General features: G+C 43.5%; 1 long non-coding RNA gene across 1 annotated transcript in view; it reads left to right on the top strand.

Moving 5' to 3' along the window:
• Nucleotides 1-1,823: 1,823 nt before the first annotated feature.
• The window catches only part of LOC145504707 (uncharacterized), a 48,712-nt gene continuing 32,528 nt past the window's right edge, over nt 1,824-18,007 (top strand). Inside the window, exons 1-3 of the long non-coding RNA XR_014052447.1 lie at nt 1,824-2,151; nt 11,023-11,270; nt 15,612-15,711. This is a non-coding gene — a long non-coding RNA (uncharacterized LOC145504707). The remainder of the gene's footprint in view (nt 2,152-11,022; nt 11,271-15,611; nt 15,712-18,007) is intronic.

The following is an 18,007-nucleotide window of genomic DNA, read 5'->3' on the forward strand; positions in this document are numbered from 1 at the left end:
AGGAAAATCTCAGATAAATGGCTCAAAGGTGAACCCACAAAACAAGTAATTAACCCTGCATCATTTTCTTCTCTCTTCTAGATTGAAAGTATTAATTATTAGCATCAAGCATATAGGTCTGTCTTCAGATGTCAAGAAGCTGGTGATCAGAAATGGAAGCTAGGATATGCTGTCATCTAGAATCTACTCCCCACATGTGGGGAGGAACGGAATCCAGTCCCTCTGTTCCTCAAAGTTCTCTGTAGACTTTGTTGCCTCCTTTCTGAACAATGGGAAAAAAATTATCAGAAAACATTCCCTTGAGGTGTTTGGAACAGGTGAACTCTTTGATCTTATTGGGTTTCCCTGGTGGCTCAAATGGTAAAGAATCCGCCTGCAATGCAGGAGACTTGGGTTCGATCCCTGGGTTGGGATGATCCCCTGGAAAAGGAAATGGCAACCCACTCCAGTACTCTTGCGTGAAAAATCCTATGGACAGAAGAGCCCGGGGGGCTACAGTCCATGGGGTTGTAAAGATTTGGACAAGACTGAGCGACTAACACTTTCAGTTCACAGTTTTTGTCTTATTAGGAGGTGAGGAAAATAGGAAAGAAATCAATAGTATGCATCTAAATAAGATTAAGTTGTTATTATTCTTAATAGCAATGAAAAGAACTACAACCCACACATGTTTAGCACTTCACCATTTATAAACACTTTCCATCCATTTTCTCATTTGATCCTCAAACAGTCCTGTGAGATAAGTAAGATGGATATTGACTCTAACTTTCAACTGTGAAAATTAAAAATACACAGAGAAGTAGATCAAGTAGTGTTAATAACCTGAATATCCGTCTCCTGGATCTCACAATATCACCTTCCTGCTGTACATGTACATTTTTTTTTTTTTTGCTTAAGTATTTTAGTAGATTATAAGCAACATGGGATTTAACCTTTTCAAATGTAACAACATTAATAATACTTCTCTAGTATCATTTCCCATCCAAATTGTAATCAGATGGCCCCAGGTGTAAGATAAGCATTATTTCTCATTTTGCAAATGTGACTTTTTTCGACATAACAAAATGAACCAGCAGGCTTGAGGACACATAGATAATAAACAAGGAACCTGAGAACTCAGGCTTAGAACTCATGATTTCTTGGTCTGAATTCTCACTTTGAAGCAAAGTTCCATAAACATAGTCTCAATTGGAAGGAGACAGAAAAGCTACACAGACAGACCTCTGTGTATTATTTGAGCAGAAGTGATCTTAAGAAAATGTAAAGCGACTATGTGAGTTTATCTTCAACAATGTCTTATTTTAGTGGCCCTTCTCATTCCCTGTAGTGCTGTGTTTACCCTCCCCCAACTCACCCTCCACTGTCCCTAATGCAAACCCCAGTCAATACTGCCTCTAATATTTGTTGTCTTTCTGTCATTCAGTTATGTCCAACTCTTCGTGACCCTGTGGACTGTAGCCTACCAGTCTCCTCTGTCCTTGCTGGGACTTCCCAGGCAAGAATACTGGAGTGGCTTGTCATTTCTTCCTCCAGGGGTTCTTCCTGACCCAGAGATTGAACCCGAGTCTCCTTCACTGGCAGGCAGATTCTTTGGAGCTGAGCCAATATATTGGCTGTCTAAGTGCCCCATCAATACTTCCCTGTTGCCATCCACAAGGTCAACACTATCTTGCAGCCAGCAAACATCTTAAGAGAGCCTGATAGACTCATCTCTCTGAGATGAGTTATTAGTCATCGTTACTGATACCATGAAGCCCTCTGAGTATTCCTGGAACTATAGAGATGACATTATTTTGCCTCATGGAATCTTAACAAAGTATTCTGATGTCATGATTCTTACAGCACCATGAGCATTAGCAATGTATTCCTGCTTAGCTCAAAAGTGTGTATTCAAATTATACAGTTCCCCCATCTCTGCAGTAAAAGGTTTCCTCTCCCATTTAAATGTTTTACCATCTTCTCCCACTTTCAGCCCCTATCCCTCATCACAAGTATTACACATGTAATCAATGGTAGACTCAGCTTGCTATTCAAGTCCACAAATGTTTACATTTTCTTCTTCTGGATTCCTGGCATCTTTTGACAAGACCTGCCAATGGTTACCGAAAATTTTCCAGATGGATGTGGATATGTTCCAAATCAACATCAAAGGTATCTCTTGGCTCGACTCACTTGTTTAGTCTAAATGGATCAGACAAATACAAAAATATTATATAAATTTTAAGTGTCACCCAAGGGAAAGAATGTAAAACATTCTAAGATAAAGAGAAATTCTGGTCATCATCAGGCTACTCTGGAAATGTGATAAGACAAAGCCATGTCATGTTGCCAAGTCCTGGAGAACTAGGGAGGAGTCAGTTTAACCAGAACAGGTCTGATTCCAGGCTCAAGATGCTTAGGCAGGAATTCAGGTTAGCTATCCCTAGTTCCATACAAAGCACATTACACAATAACAATAGTCTAAAACTTTACATATGATAGATCCCTTCCAGGATTGCCATGTATTGACATGCAACGTATAAGAAAATTCTTTTAAGGAATATTCCCTCATACTAGAATATCAGATACGAAAAATAGCCCAGGAGGTCTTCCCTGTCATCCTTGAAATCATGCTATAATTATATCAGCCACAGTTCTTGATTACAAACAAGAGAATTTACTTGGCATAATTAAAGGGGAAAAAAGAATTTATTAAAAGATATTTTAGCTCAAGGCAAGAGAAGAAGAAGACAACAGAGGTCAAGATGGTTGGATGGCATCACTGACTCAATGGACATGAGTTTGAGCAAGCTCTGGGAGATGGTGAAGGACAGGGAAGCCTGGTATGCTGCAGTCTACAGGGCTGCAAAGAACAGACATGACTGAGAACTGAGCAACAATTTTAGTTCACAGATTCATTAAACTAGCTGTAAAAACAGATTAGAGTTGAAGCTTCCAGGAATAATGCCTAAAACTGCACAGAACTGACCCAATGGAGAAATTGCCTGCTGTGTATAAATTCCTAGAACTTGATGACTGTTACTAACATCAATGCCACTGCGATCTGTGACTAAGGGAAAAGCTAGATACCTTTGCAGCCACTGTACCAACAACTCAGAGCTCCATGCAGAGTTAGCTGCTGTCTCACATTGTTCACTTCTGAACTGAAGTTTCATGTTCATGTCTGATTGGAGAGTCCAGGCCCTGTCCTAACTCATTAATCACTCACTATGTGTCATGCCTTCTTCTAAGCTCTTTATAAGAATTAAATCACTTAACCTTCATGACAACCCTCGAAGGTTGGCTCAAGATTATTCCTTTTTATAGGAATAATAAGGGCTTATAAGGCATATAAGGGCTTCCCTGGTGGCTCAGTGGTAAAGAGTCCGCCTCCAATGCAGGAGATGCAGGAAACACAGGTTTGATCCCTGGTTCAGGAAGATCCCCTGGAGGCGGACACCACCCACTCCAGTATTCTTGCCTGAAGAATCCCATGGACAGAGAAGCCTGGTAGGGTCACAAAGAGTCAGATACGACTAAAGTGAGTGAGCACAGATGCGCGAGGCATATAAAAATACAACCAACCAGCCTAAAATCACAGACTGTAAGTAGCAGAGTTGACACTTGGACTCGGATAGTCTGACCCCAGAGCTCAACATTTCTTAATGTTTTGTTTTGTGTTACTTTCACATGCTTGCTTCCTAACCGCAAGGTGAAAATTTATGTCTTAAACATGAAATCATTTACCCAAATCTAAAAATGCTGTTCAAAAGATGATGGGTAAATATGAATATGTCAGACATCTATTACAGATGTCTCAAATTGTAAGGCTGTTCTTTGTACATATTAGTGTCCCCTGAAATTTGTTCTCATGGTCATCACTAGAAGCCCATGAATGTGGGTATGAATCTATGCTACTTACTGTGTTTTACACTCTGTAATTGTCTCTAAAGACAGCAGCCTCAATTGCTTTCCACCCTGTGTACGTTGCTGCCCCTCCCATCAAAAGCTAGAGCACATTCTCCCAGCTCCTTAAATCTGGATTTCTCTTGTGACCAACTTTAATCAACGGGATGCAGCCGAGTGAAAATATGCTTAGGTTTAGCAGCTGTGGCGGAGAAGGAAACCGCAACCCACTCCAGTATTCTTGCCTGGAGAATCCTGTGGATGGAGAGGCCTGGTGGGCTACCGTCTATGCGATCGCACAGAGTCGGACACAACTGAAGTGACTTAGTAGCAGCAGCAGCAGCTGTGGCAGCTTCTGCTTTCTCTCTGGGGGAACAAGTTGCTATGTAAGAAACACAACTACCCTCAGCCCACCATGCAGTGAGAGGCCACATGGAGAAGAACCAAAGAGCTCACTCACAGACATGAACAGAGTACAGAGACATGTGTTCCCTGAAGAATCATCCCAAGCCAGCCCCTAGTCATTCAGACAATCCCTTGGAAGCCCCAGACATCCTTGCTCTGCTCTGTCCAGATTCCTGACCTGCAGATAAAATGGCTGTGACCTTAAGCTTTTAATTCCAGAATAGCTCGTTACATAGCAATAGAAAACTAAGACACTAACTATATGCTCACCCAGGTATACATAAAATAAAATTTATTTATTTATTTTTGGTTGCCCTGGGTCTTTGTTGCCATGCTCAGGATTTCTCTAATTGCAGCGAGCAGGCACTACTCTTCATTGTGGTACGTCGGCTTCTCATTGCAGTGGCTTCTCTTATTGTGGAGCACAGGCTTTAGGTGAACAGGCTTCAGTAGTTACAGCACACAGGCTCAGTAGTTGCGGCACATAGACTTTAGTTGCTCCTCGGCATGTGGAATCTTCCCAGCGAGGGATTGAATCTGTGTCTCCTGCATTGGCAGGTGGATTCTTATCTACTAAACCACCAGGGAAGTCCCTAAATTGAAAATTTTGCATCTCACTAAATATTCTTCCATAGCAGTGGTCAGCAAACTTTTTCTTAAGGGCTTACATACTATTTTAAGCTTTGCAGGCCAAGAGGCAAAGCTGAGGCTATTATATAAGTGCTTATATAACCAGTTAAAATGTAAAAACCATTCCTAGCTCAAGGGCCATGAAAACTCAGACAGCTCACCAGATTAGGCCCATGAGCAACAATTTGTGGATCCTTGCTCTGGAAGCATCATTTTTGATGTTTGCAGTGTACTTCCTATAGGAAATTTCTGTAACTTAATCAAGTCCTTGTTCTTAAGCATTTAGTTTATCTGCATTTTTTTCATCAGTTCAAAAATAATGCTTCAACAGATCTTGTGACTGCTGCTGCTGCTGCTGCTAAGTCGCTTCGGTCGTGTCTGACTCTGTGCGACCCTATAGACGGCAGCCCACCAGGCTCTGCCGTCCCTGGGATTCTCCAGGCAAGAATACTGGAGTGGGTTGCCGTTTCCTTCTCCAGTGCATGAAAGGGAAAAGTGAAAGTGAAGTCGCTCAGTCGTCGGACTCTTACCGACCCCATGGACTATAGCCTACCAGGCTCCTCCACCCATGGGATTTTCCAGGCAAGAGTACTGGAGTGGGGTGCCATTGCTTTCTCCAGATCTTGTGACCAATGCTTCAATAAATCTTTGTCCATATTGATGGTTACTTCCTTAGAGTAAATCCCTCAAAGTGGAATTGCTAGGTCAAAGAGTGTATTCATTACGTCAAAATACCCTCTGAAATTACCATACCTATGTACAATCCTATCAGCAACATATAAGAGAGCCCTGCAGCAGTTCATGACGATTATAAGAGTTTGTTTAAAAAAAAAAAAAACTATTTAAATTTCATTTTGGTGTTGGTGTGAGCAGAGTGCATCTCTCTTCTTTAGTCAGGGATAATCTCTTTCTCCTTGGACTTTGTTGGAACGCCCTAAGTCAAGTTCAGACTCACTGAGTCCCTGCTCCTGGTTGTTTCGTCACTAAGTTGTGCCCGCCAGGCTCCTCTGTCCATGGGATTTCCCAGACAAGAACACTGGAATGGGTTGCCATTTCCTTCTCCAGTGATCTTCTCTACCCAGAGATTGAACCCAGGTATCCTGCATCTCCTGCATTGGCAGGCAAATTTTTTACCACTGAGCTACCAGGGAAACCTGAAGCCCTTCTCACAGATTCTCGAAAAGAACTTAGCCATCCCAGGGCCCCGGGACAGCCCCCAGAAGAGGGCTGCCTGCAGAGAGAGGCTGGCCCCAGCCACTCCTTACACAAGCCCCCCACCGCACTTCCTCTCCCTCCCTCTCAGCAGGAGGTGGCTGACCCAGCTCAGCTCCCAGCCTAACAAATTGCCATCTGTGAGTGACTGCTCCTTTCTGCAGCTAGGCCAGTCTCTGTTTTTCTGTTCTCTGGCTTCCCTGAGCTCTCCTGGGGCACATGTCCTTCTTCTCTCTATTCTCAGCCTACAGCGGCCCCCCAAGCAGAAAGACAGGACAGAAGACATGTAAAGTACTGTTAATGTGGGGTCCAGACAAGGCAGTCTCTTTGGGCAGACCCTGGGCAGGCCTGCAGGCTCTAATCTTTTAACTTGGCTGTCTAATAGAATCCAGGCTGCTGACACCCTTGTCCTCTAGTTATTTTTAAACCATAATAACTGGTGTTACATCAAGGTCATGAAACACAGAAGTCTGGCAGAACTGCTGCTTCTCCACTTCTTTCTATCTCCTCTCCTAGCTGCTTGCTTCCTTCCTGCCTGGCCAGATCCTATACCTACCCCGGAGGCTGTTTTCATGCTCCCCTCTACAGGAAGCCCAGCCTCACTTTCCTCTATTCATTCAGTTCCCTGAAACAGCAGGTCTTAGAGCATGTACATGACTTTCATCACCTTGTATATTCAGGCTTGTAGCATTCACTGTCACTTTATAAATGTCAGTATTATCAATGCAACCTTCTAACTGAGGGTGTGGAACATGATTTCACTTTGACCTATGGTCCTTAAAGCAACAGTAGTAGTGCTGGGCAAAAAACAAGGAGCTTGTGAATTGTGTTTATTAATTTTAGGACTCTACTCTGATAAATTCCAAACTGATTTCTCCAAAAGTTTAGGGTACCATACATACTGTTGCTTGTTGTTATTCAGTTGCTCAGTCAGGCCCGACTCTTTGTGATCCTATGGACTGCACCACGCCAGGCTTCCCTGTCTTTCACCATCTCCCAGAGCTTGCTTAAACTCATGTCCATTGAGTCAGTGATGCCATCCAAACATCTCATCCTCTGTCATCCCCTTCTCCCCCTGCCTTCAATCTTTCCCAGCATCAGGATTTTTTCCAGTGAGTCAGTTCTTGGCATCAGGTGGCCAAAGTATTGGAGCTTCAGCTTCAGCATCAGTCCTTCCAATGAATATTCAGGATTGATTTCCTTTAGGATGGACTAGTTGGATCTCCTTGCAGTCCAAGGGACTCTCAAGAGTCTTCTCCAACACTACAGTTCAAAAGCATCAATTCTTTGGCGCTCAGCCTCCTATATGGTCCAACTCTCACATTCATACGTGACTACTGGAAAAACCACAGCTTTGACTAGAAGGACCTTTGTAGGTAATGTCTCTGCTTTTTAATATGCTGTCTAGGTTTTTAATAGATTTTCTTCCAAGGAGCAAGTGTCTTTCAGTTTCAAGGTTGCAGTCACTATCTGCAGTGATTTTGGAGCCCAAGGAAATAAAGTCTGTCACTGTTTCCATTGTTTCCCCATCTATTTGCCATGAAGTGATGGAGCTGGATGCCACGATTTTCATTTTTTGAATGTTGAGTTTTAAGTCAGCGTTTTCACTCTCCTCTTTCACCTTCATCAAGAGGTTCTTTAGTTCTTCTTCACTTTCTGCCATAGGGGTGGTGTCATCTACACATCTGAGGTTATTGATATTTCTCCAGGCAATCTTGATCCATACTGAGCATTTCTCAATTAAATGCTAATTTTTGATAAGCCTGGAGTCAAAGGGGGATGATGGTGAAATGGGGAAAGAATCAGATTAAGAAGCGTAAGTGTGAGAAGTCTATCTAGTTCTCTCACTTATGGACATGTAAATTTGAGCCTCATCTATAAAGGAAGGAGAATAATAATACCTCCTATTTCTATAAAGTTTTTTCTGACACTCAAATGAAAGCACCTTTACTCATTCAATCTGCAAACAAAACTAAAAGATAATCATCATTGTCCCCATTTTACAGGTAAAAGGATGGAGACCTGAAAGTTAAGTAATTTGCCCAATGTCAAAAACCTAGCAAGCAAGAGTTTGAACCCAGGTCTCGTTGAAGTAAAATTTTTTAAAAGGGGAAAAGGAGAGAAATGTAAGTGTGAGTATGTTTTATCTTCCCAACAGTTGATAATTTTAGTGTCTGGCCTGAATGAGCTCATTTGTATTTGTATTTGCATTCATTTTTGAGAGGAGGAAAAAATAACAAAGAGAATAAAAATAGAGTACAGGAAGGAGATAAGGGAGTGAGAGAATAAGTGGGCATGCTGAGAGCTGGGAAATTAGTTCTGCTTAACAAATTTCATTCAATACCTTCGATGCACCAGGAACCTAGGCTTAGGCTGGGCAAACTATGATGAGAAGATGGGTCCTGCCTGTGAAAGTGACCGAAGAGGTGACTTCGTGGAGGTTTGTGGTGGAGAGAGGAAGAGGTTAGTAGAGGTAGCAATTTTGCATCCAAGTGAGGAGGAGGTAGGGCTTCCCAAGTGGCTCAGGAGTAAAGAATCTGCCTGCATTGCAGGAGACTTACAGGAGATGCAGGTTCGATCCCTGAGTCAGGTAGGTCCCTTGAAGAGGGAAATGGCAACCCACTCCAGTATTTTTGCCTGGAAAATCTCATGGACAGAGGAGCCTAGTGGGCTATAGTACATGGGATCACAAAAGAGTTGGACACAACTGATCAACTAAACAACTACAACAAGGAGGAGGTGAGCAAAGAAAATAAGGTTGGCAACTAAGGTGAGGCTAGATCTTGGAGTTCCAGTAGATAATGGGGCATTTTAAACAGGAAAGCAATACATTCAGATATAAAGTTTTTACTGTGTTGCTTGTTTACTCATTCATTCATTTACTCACTCATTAAAATACTTGCACATAGATGTGAGGGGGCTGTGTATGTGAATGGACTCATAAATACTAGTGTTTTGCATAGACCCTGATCCCTTCCCACCACCCTCACCATTGTGATGGTCCTGGCCACCATCATCTCTCTGCTGTATGATTGCAATCACCTCCTAACATCTATCCTTGGCCTCTCATAATCTAGTTACAAAATAGAAGACTTTCAAATGTAAGTCAGAGCATGACAGTCCTTGGCTCAAAACTCTCCATGCCCCCTTCACCACTCAGAATAAAACTCAAAGTTTGGACAAATGGCCTTCAGGGCTCATATAATCTGCTACCTTCTCCTCCACCTTCCCCACTGGCATGCCTCTGATCTCATTTCCTACTACTCTCTCTCTTGCTGTCCTGCTCCAGCAACACAGACCTCCTTGATCTTCAAATGCTCCGAGCATCACTCTGCCTGGGGTGTCTGCACATCCTCGTACTACTCCAGGATGGCTCTTCTCCCTCACAGATCTGCACAGATCACTCCCTCCCGTTCTGAGCTTTGCACCAGTCTCACCAGCCCAGATGAGCCTTTCCTTCCTACCATACTTAAAAGTGCAACAGGTTACGTGTTTCCCTGAACTCCCCATGTGGCTTCTCTGCTTTATTTTTGGCTATTTAACTCATTATCATCTGAGATACATATATTTTTATGCTATTTTTGGTGTGCCCTCACCCCATCCCTGGGCTTTCCCAGTGGTAAAGAATCCACCTGCCAACACAGAAGTTTTGGGTTAAATCCCTAGGTCAGGAAGATCCCCTGGAGGAGGAAATGCCAACCCACTCCAGTATTCTTATCTGGGAAATCCCAGGGACAGAGGAGGCTGGTGGGCTACAGTTCATGGGGTCACAAAGAATCAGATATGACTGAGTGACTGAGCAGGCACACATACACCCACTCCTGCTCCGCCCTTGAAGTCAATATAGGGCATGGAGCTTTTGCTTGTTTTGTTCACTGTATCCCTAATCCCTCAAATGTGCTTGGCAAGTAGTATGCGTTGAAATGATATTTACATAATGATTGAAGGAGGCAGAATGCTATTGCCCGCCTAGATCCATTTTTTCCTTTTCTCTGTGCAATGGCCACTTAGTTAACATCTACATTTCCAGCCTCCTTTGCAGATAAACGTGGTCATGTTCTTACTTATAGACTTTGAGCAATAGTTGTACCCTCATGCCAAGAAACAGACTAGGAAAACTATGCAGGACTCAAGGAGCACATATGCTCATACACCACTTCAGGTGTGACCAGGGCAAGTAAATAGATGAAGAAAAACCTCCTTGTAGTGGAAGCTAGGAGACAAGAAGAACAAAGATTAACTATCCTTATTTTCTCCCACTGATTTGAAGTGCCATATTTATCTATAATATATTATTAATACCATCTATTCTCAGATTTCTAAACTTTCTTAGTTTTTCCATTCATTTATCTTCATATTCATGAACCAGTGCTAAACTCTTTTATTATCTGCTATAACCAAGGGTTCCATGCCCTTCATTACATTTTCCCCCAAAGATTCCTAATAATTCTTACATAAGTAATGCCTTGTAGAAACACTGGGGTGGTGGTGGTTAGTAGCTCAGTCGTGTTCAATTCTTTGGGACCCCATGGACTCTAGTTCACCAGGCTCCTCTGTCCACGGGATTTCCCAGGCAAGAATACTGGAGTGGGTCATGATGACTTCCTCCAGGGGATCTTCCCGAGCCAGGGATCAAACCTGCAACTCTCACATCTCTTGCATTGGCATGTGGGTTCTTTACCACTAGCGCCACCTGGGCTGCCTGAACTGAACGTATAATCCCATAGGCATGCATGTGTGTGTAATGTTATTAAACACTTACTGATTACTCACCAAATGTGCCAGGCATTGTGGTAACTGTTTAACAAGTATTAGTTTATCTAATGGTCACAACAAGCCAGTGAGGTAAGTGCTATTATCCCTCCTGGCCCCCCTCCCTTCATTTTACAGATGAGGTACCTGAGAGACAGAACAGTCAGCTAGCTTGTCCACGCTGACTCCAAAGCAGCAGCTCTGAACCATTACACAGCAGGCGTCTTCACAAGCAAGGTGCCAGATGAAATGCAGATAGGGTTTGGAGTGACTCATGCCCACTCCACTTCTCACCGCAGACCACGTTGAGACAAGGCCACCACTTCCTCTTCACCCTTCCCAGCCAAGAATAACACCTGAGAAGTGGCTTCCTGTTGAATCTGGAGGTACTTGTGATGCCTGTGTGTCTGGGCATTCTGTAAACTTGAGCCCCCTTTTGAATTAATATGTATGGCTTGAGTTATTAATAGCTTGAAGAGCAAGTGTCATAGCTAAACGACAGACTAGAACAGAAATAGTTTCTTAAAATGCTGAGTCTCCTGCTATTCAATTGCCCAGAAAATTTGTTCTCATCCCAAGTGCCATTATTGGCAGGGATTTTTCTCTTTTTTCTCAACATAATAAAGCCCTGACCATATCCTACCAGGCTCCTCTGTCCATGGGATTCTCCAGGCAAGAATACTGGAGTGGGTAGCTGTTCCCTTCTCCAGGGGATCTTTCTCACCCAGGGATCGAATCCAGGTCTCCCACATTGCAGGCAGATTCTTTACCGTCTGAGCCACCAGGGGAAGCCAGAGAAGGCCTTTTGGTGACAGCTTACTATAGAAGAGATCTCCCAAATCTGAACTTTCACATTAATCGTATAAGAGGAGGAATATAAATATGGACCAACTTGGCTTTATGGAAGGGAAATGGAGACTCTCTTTTCTCTAGTTCATTGCACTTGTCCAAGGTTAGTCCAACAAAAAGCAGGAACCAAACGTCACGAATTGACTTCCATTCAGCATATGTCACCACCAGGATATCTTTGTTCTGATGAAGAGCCTTTCATCCTCCTGGAAAGAAGACAAGTATGTCAAGGATTAGGTTCACTTATTACACACGAAATTCTTTGCATCTAAATTTGTGGTCCCCAGCCATTCCATTGTAATAGGCTAGTCAGTAATCAAAGCCAACCGGGTCATCTCTGACTCTATACCCACCGATACAGCCTCCCAACATCTTTCCACAGCTCAAAGCATTACTGATGGGAAGGGGTCCCTGCCACTACAAAGGCAAGCCAGCACTCTTCCCTCCCACCCACCCCTTCTTGTAACTTTCTAGTTAGACACCATCACTTCTTAGTCACTTCTATTCCTACGAAGACTGAAGTAAAATGATCTCTTGGGAAATTCCTGACATGTAAATCTAAGAAGCTGAGGAGGGCCCAGACATAATTCCAGAGAGAAGGGTGACTCCATACCTTTTGCCACACACTACACATTCCATTGAAGTGCCAGGCAGTGGACAATCCACAATTCTTCTTCAACCTCTAAATCCTTTATTAGTTCTCAAAATATGTATTAAGTATCTACTAGTTTATGCCAGATGCTTATGCTAGGTGTTGATGGTGAAAAGACATGATCCCTCACTAAGCTAGAAAGCTCTTTATTTCCTTTACCGTCTTAGTATCCTATCCCTTTTTGCCTGAAAGATGCCATCATTATTGTCCAGTCTGAAAGAGGAGCCCAGATCGAGTGTCCCTAGAGGCCCCTCTCCACTGCAAGAATCTATTTCCTTGGATCTGAAACAAAACAGGAAATGGTTTGGCCAGGTGCATGGGTACAGTCAATTAACAGAACACTATTCCGATGGATGAATTAATTCAGTGTATCTAATATTTGTAAACTCCCTCCGCTTTGGAAAGAGAATTTCTTATGCTTCTCTCAATGTTTTGATCCTTAGCCAGTACATAAGGTCAGATTAATTTCTCTTTGTGTTTATTATTAAAACATACTGTTCTTTCAAATGTAGCAAACACAAAGAATCATATTATGGATATTCTTCCCATGACTGGCACCCAGTTAAGAATGCTTAAGGACTTCCCTGGAGACTCTGTGCTCCCAGCTAAGGGGCACAAGTTCAGTCCCTGGTCAGGGAACTAAGATCCTGCATGCTGCCTGGTGCAGCCAAAAGAAAGAGAAGAAAGAATGCTTATTAAGCTTCCATCCTCTTTCACTTAATTAAGGTTTCTATGTCTCTGAACCAAAATTAGTCTGACCCATTGGATTAAGAAGATGGGATTATGTCTTCGGTAGATGGTTTAGGAGAACTGGACCTTCTCCAACACTACAAGATTTAATTGGATGACTTTTCATAGATGTGGCTGGGATGAAGTTAGACTTCGTCGCCCCTCCACTCACTACCTGGAAAATAACACAGTGTTTGTGTTACCTTTTCTGGGCAGAGCTAGTCCCATGCAAACCTATAAAGCCTGAAAATCTGGCTATTGTATACCTGATCCTCCAATTCTCTTTTTCAAAATTTCTCCATGCTTTAAATAACTCCCCAGTGTCTAGATTTCATGAAACTAAGTTGTGGTACACCATGCATTAAAAATCACACTGTGTGTGTGTGTGTGTGTGTGTTAAGTCGTTTCAGTCATGTCCAACTCTTTGTCACCCTATGAACTATAGCTCACCAGGCTCCTCTGAAGCTTCCTGACCCAGGGATCAAACTTGAGTTTCCTATGTCTCCTACATTGGCAGGCAGGTTCTTTACCACTAGCGCCACCTGGGAAGCCCCAAAAAATCACACTGCAGAGAAATATTTAGAAGAATGGAAAGATGTGCAGCTACTTCCCTCAGCTCCCTGATTCTCAATCAGAGTATGAAACTTGCCAAATATTTTATTCTGGTCACTGCTTCCTGAGCATGCGAAATGCATCATTTCCTGTACCACTTCAAGGTTTATGGTCTTAGTTCTAAGAACTGGTTTATAAGTAAGGAAGCAGACTGTTTCCTGTTAGACCAGCAATAAAGAAATAGACTATAATAGTTTATTCTTTTCAAAAGAAGTAAAATGGATGTGTGCTCAGTCTGACATCCTCAAAGATGCAAACTCCTGATTGAAGTTTAGGAGATATCTATTGGGAGATGACTATTAGTTAATACTACTGTTTGGAAGCAAGATATAAACCCTGGCCCGACACTACAGCTGGGATATCCTGAACATGCAAATTAACCTCTCTGAGGCTCAGTTTCTGCATTGCTGAAATGGGACCACGGTAATACTTACATAGGGTTAGTGGAAAGAATAAAAAAGTAGCATGTAAAGAATTTAGTTTAATGCTTGATATTCAGTAAGTTCTCAATAAGTGTCAGCTATTATTCACTGCTCTACCGCAGTTTATCCTCCAGCCTACACTTAAGAAAGGGGATAGGATGGTGGAGTTGAGAGGGCCTCATCCTCCTAAATAATAACAGAGCACAGAGTCCACTAGGATTCTCAGTCTCTGACTTACAAGGAATTAAAGTCAGCTTTCTATGAACCCTTGACTTGTTCTTGCCCCAGTCTGCCTCCCCCAGTAAAAGCAGTAAGAGGGGTTGTCACTTCTTTGTGAAGTGTAAAAAAACTAAGGGCATTTGAGGGGGACTGTTACCTGCTCTGGGCCCAGTCTCAGGGACTTCTAGGTATAAAGAATACCACAGGATGAAGTAAGAAGGAATGGCTTCAAAGAGAGAAAAACCAGCTGAGACCATAGGGCCTTGGCAATGGCAGAAAGCTATGGGCAATTGGAGTGACAAAGATGTACATGAGAAGTTGTCTTGGGAATGACAAGTAGGAAGTCCCATGCAGGATACCTGTTACAAGACAACTTTTTCCCACTGAGAAGCCAAAACTGCTCTTGAACTTGGTGAATGTCCCCATCCATCTGGCACTTCAGCCAAAAGGTGAATTTAATTCAAGGGAGTAAAAATACTTAGAGAGTACTTACAATGAGGAAAGTTGTCTATAACCACCGAGGCAGCAATGCAGATGAGTGAGGAATTGCAATGTGCTGGCTGGCTTTGAGAGAAAAAGACAGCTACACTCACAATTGCTCCAAGTCAGAATGTGATCCCTGCCCTAGGGAGGTATAGAGTGCTCTGGGTGTACTTACCAGGACAAGGAAGCCTGTGTAAGAAGCTTCCAACAATGGAGAACAGGATGCTGCCAGGAGGGCTGTGGGAAAGGAGGGGAGAGAATCAACACAAGATTTACAGCAAGAACATCTCCTTTCCAGCACTGCTGACATGTCCTGGACATGCTGCCATCTCTGACCATCACCTATTCAGAACCCAGAGTGAAAAGCAATTTCCATCCCTCTGATTCATGTTGAATTGTTCTTCATTCTCAGCTCTATTGCTTCCATCTGCACTTTCCAAGAAATTATTACCCTGGGATCAACTGAAAACGAAGGTCATCTTATTTCAGTTTGTTTCCAAGGCATTTTGGAGTCTGAAATATGACTGTCTACCTGCAACCTGATGGTGGGCAGTGTGCACCTTTCTACCCTGCTCTGTTCTGTAAACTGAGACTTTGTAACCACTGTCAGTGGCCACAGAATTAGGTTGATTGCCTATCAGTTGCTGTCAGGTCCTTCCTTTCCTTCAAAAAGCCTTCATTTCTATTCTTGAGATCAGACTTGTTGGGGGTCACTGAGATAAGGCACTATCTCATCATGGCTTAATCATGTATCCATCCAGGAATGGTGTCTGAGGAAGGATCTGTGGCTGCTGGGTGAACTCCAGACCAGTTCCCACATTGCACACTGAAGAGTGTCCTGGGGAAATGGACCTGAGCCAGGTGAGCTTCAGGAGTTGGGAAAGAAGAGTGGCAGGCTCTACATGGCAGGATTAATTCATTCATTCGACACTCAACATATATCAACCGAGCATCCACTACATGCCAAAGGATACAGCGAGAAAAGACCCGGGTAGACCACAGTGCAATAAGAGGGAAAAGCAACCAAAATGTAATTGTGATATAGTTTGATCGCTGTGGGGCTTCCCAGGTGGCACTAGTGGTAAAGAACCCACCTAGCTTCTCTGGTGACTCAGACGGTAAAAATCTGCCTATAATGCAGGAGACCCAGCTTTGATCCCTGGGTCGGTAAGTTGCCCTGGAGTAGGAAATGGCAACTCACTTCAGTATTCTTGCCTGGAGAATTCCATGGACATGGGAGTCTGGTGGGCTACAGTCCATGGAGTCACAGAGTCGCACAAGACTGAGAGACTAACACTTTCACTTTCACCAAGGCAGGAGACATAAGAGATGCTGGTTATATCCCTGGGTTGGGAAGATCCTCTGGAGGCAGGCATGGCAACTCACTTCAGTATTCTTGCCTGGAGAATCCCCATGGAGCCTGGTGGGCTACAGTCCATGGGGTCACAAAGAGTCGGACAAGACTGAGCAACTGACCATGCACGCACATGATCATTGCAACCATAGGAGAAAGTCAATGTGAAATAAAGTAAAACAGGAAGGAATTACCTCCAAGTTTTGGGGTTGAGAGAAGTCTTCTGAAAGGAAGGCAGAGGCAGAATTAAGAGGTCTGTGACTTCATACCTGGGCCAGATGGCAGAAGAGGCAGGAGAAGGGGTGGAAATTAATACTTACGGCGCCAGGACTTTATGGCCTCACCACCAAGAAGCTTCCATCTCTTGTTCTTTGCTTTTCTACACCCTCGGTTCTTCTGATCTGCCTTCTCCCATCAGATTTCTGCACGAAAGAGAAACACCACAGACCTCAATAAGAATGGACTAAAGATGCATTTTATAAAAACAGCCTTGGTGAAATGTGATATTTAGCCTCTGTAACCCTGAGGAAAATCTCTGGAAAATGGCAGTGTTCCCAGCATCCCAGACTCAAGAGGGGAACCAGACATAGCCAAACCGAAGTCACCTTCCTTCCATTTTCATCTTATTTTCTCTCGCCTCTCTTCTCCTTGATCCTTGGGAGGAAAGAGGAAAAAAATTTAGTAGAAGGAGGTAAAGAAAAGTTGTAGGGATGAAAATAGAGAAAAGAATGCTGAACTGCAAGGCATCTCAGCTACCTGGTTCTTATCACTAATGATCCTCAGGACCTTCTTAACTAGGATTTTCTCCTGCCTTCCTGGACTGGGGATGAGAAATGAAGGTAAATGCAAGGCATTTGCTTCCAAACACTGTGAAGGTGGAGCTGGTTGGGCCAAGGCCAGCTCTCTCTCAGGACCACACTCCTCCTCCTCTCTTCCCCTTTTGCTCACTCCCTGCCCTTCTCCAGCTGCCTCACTGCCCTGAGTCCCCTGCCACCTTTTGCCTCCTCTTCTGACTCTCTTCTGTTCCCTACTGATGCCTGTGAAGATGCAATCAACTTGCCTTCTGCTCTTGCACTGAGCTAGTGGACTAGCTTTCATGAGACTTGGTGGGGGCCACATGTAGAATCTTGGCCACAATCCATTTCTCAGAGGCAGTGATACTATAACAGGAGGGAATGTGGCAGGGCACAACTTTTGAAAGCATGACATAGCCCAAGGACACAACATAAAGATTAGAATCAAATGGGGCCAAGATGGCAGACAAGATAGACCTTGATCCTCAATCAGGAAGCAAAATGGCACACCCAGATACACCATGACAGTTCCAAGGCACTGTCAAAAGACCAAGGAGTGGGCATTGGCCCAAATCCTGGAAATCTCCACCCCTTCTCCAAAATAGACGGATTAATCCTCCCACTCATTAGTGTATGAAATTACCCAGCCTATAAAAACTAACCACACCACATTCTTCACTTGCACTTGCCCTCTGCGATGGCCCACACTCTGTCTATGGAATGTGCTCCTCTCTGAATCTGAATAAATCCACTTCTTATCTTTCACTTTATTTCTCACTGAATTCTTTCTGTGATAAGACATCAAGAACCTGAGCTTCATTAGGTCCTGAAACCAGGTACTGTGGGTTTTAGCTGGGTTGAGTCCCAGCCTTGTGGGTTCAAGTCCCAAGCAGAGTTTTGGCCGGGTTTGAGTCGCAGCACACGGGTTCAAGTCCCAGTCTGAGGTAAACAATTTCAATACCAACCAAGGCCCTGTGGGGCTCCTGGGCACAAGGCCTTTCTGTGTCCT

This window comes from Giraffa tippelskirchi, chromosome 5 (assembly GCF_054371585.1).
Source record: "Giraffa tippelskirchi isolate mGirTip1 chromosome 5, T2T-mGirTip1v1.2.pri, whole genome shotgun sequence".
Taxonomy (NCBI): Eukaryota; Metazoa; Chordata; class Mammalia; order Artiodactyla; family Giraffidae; genus Giraffa; species Giraffa tippelskirchi.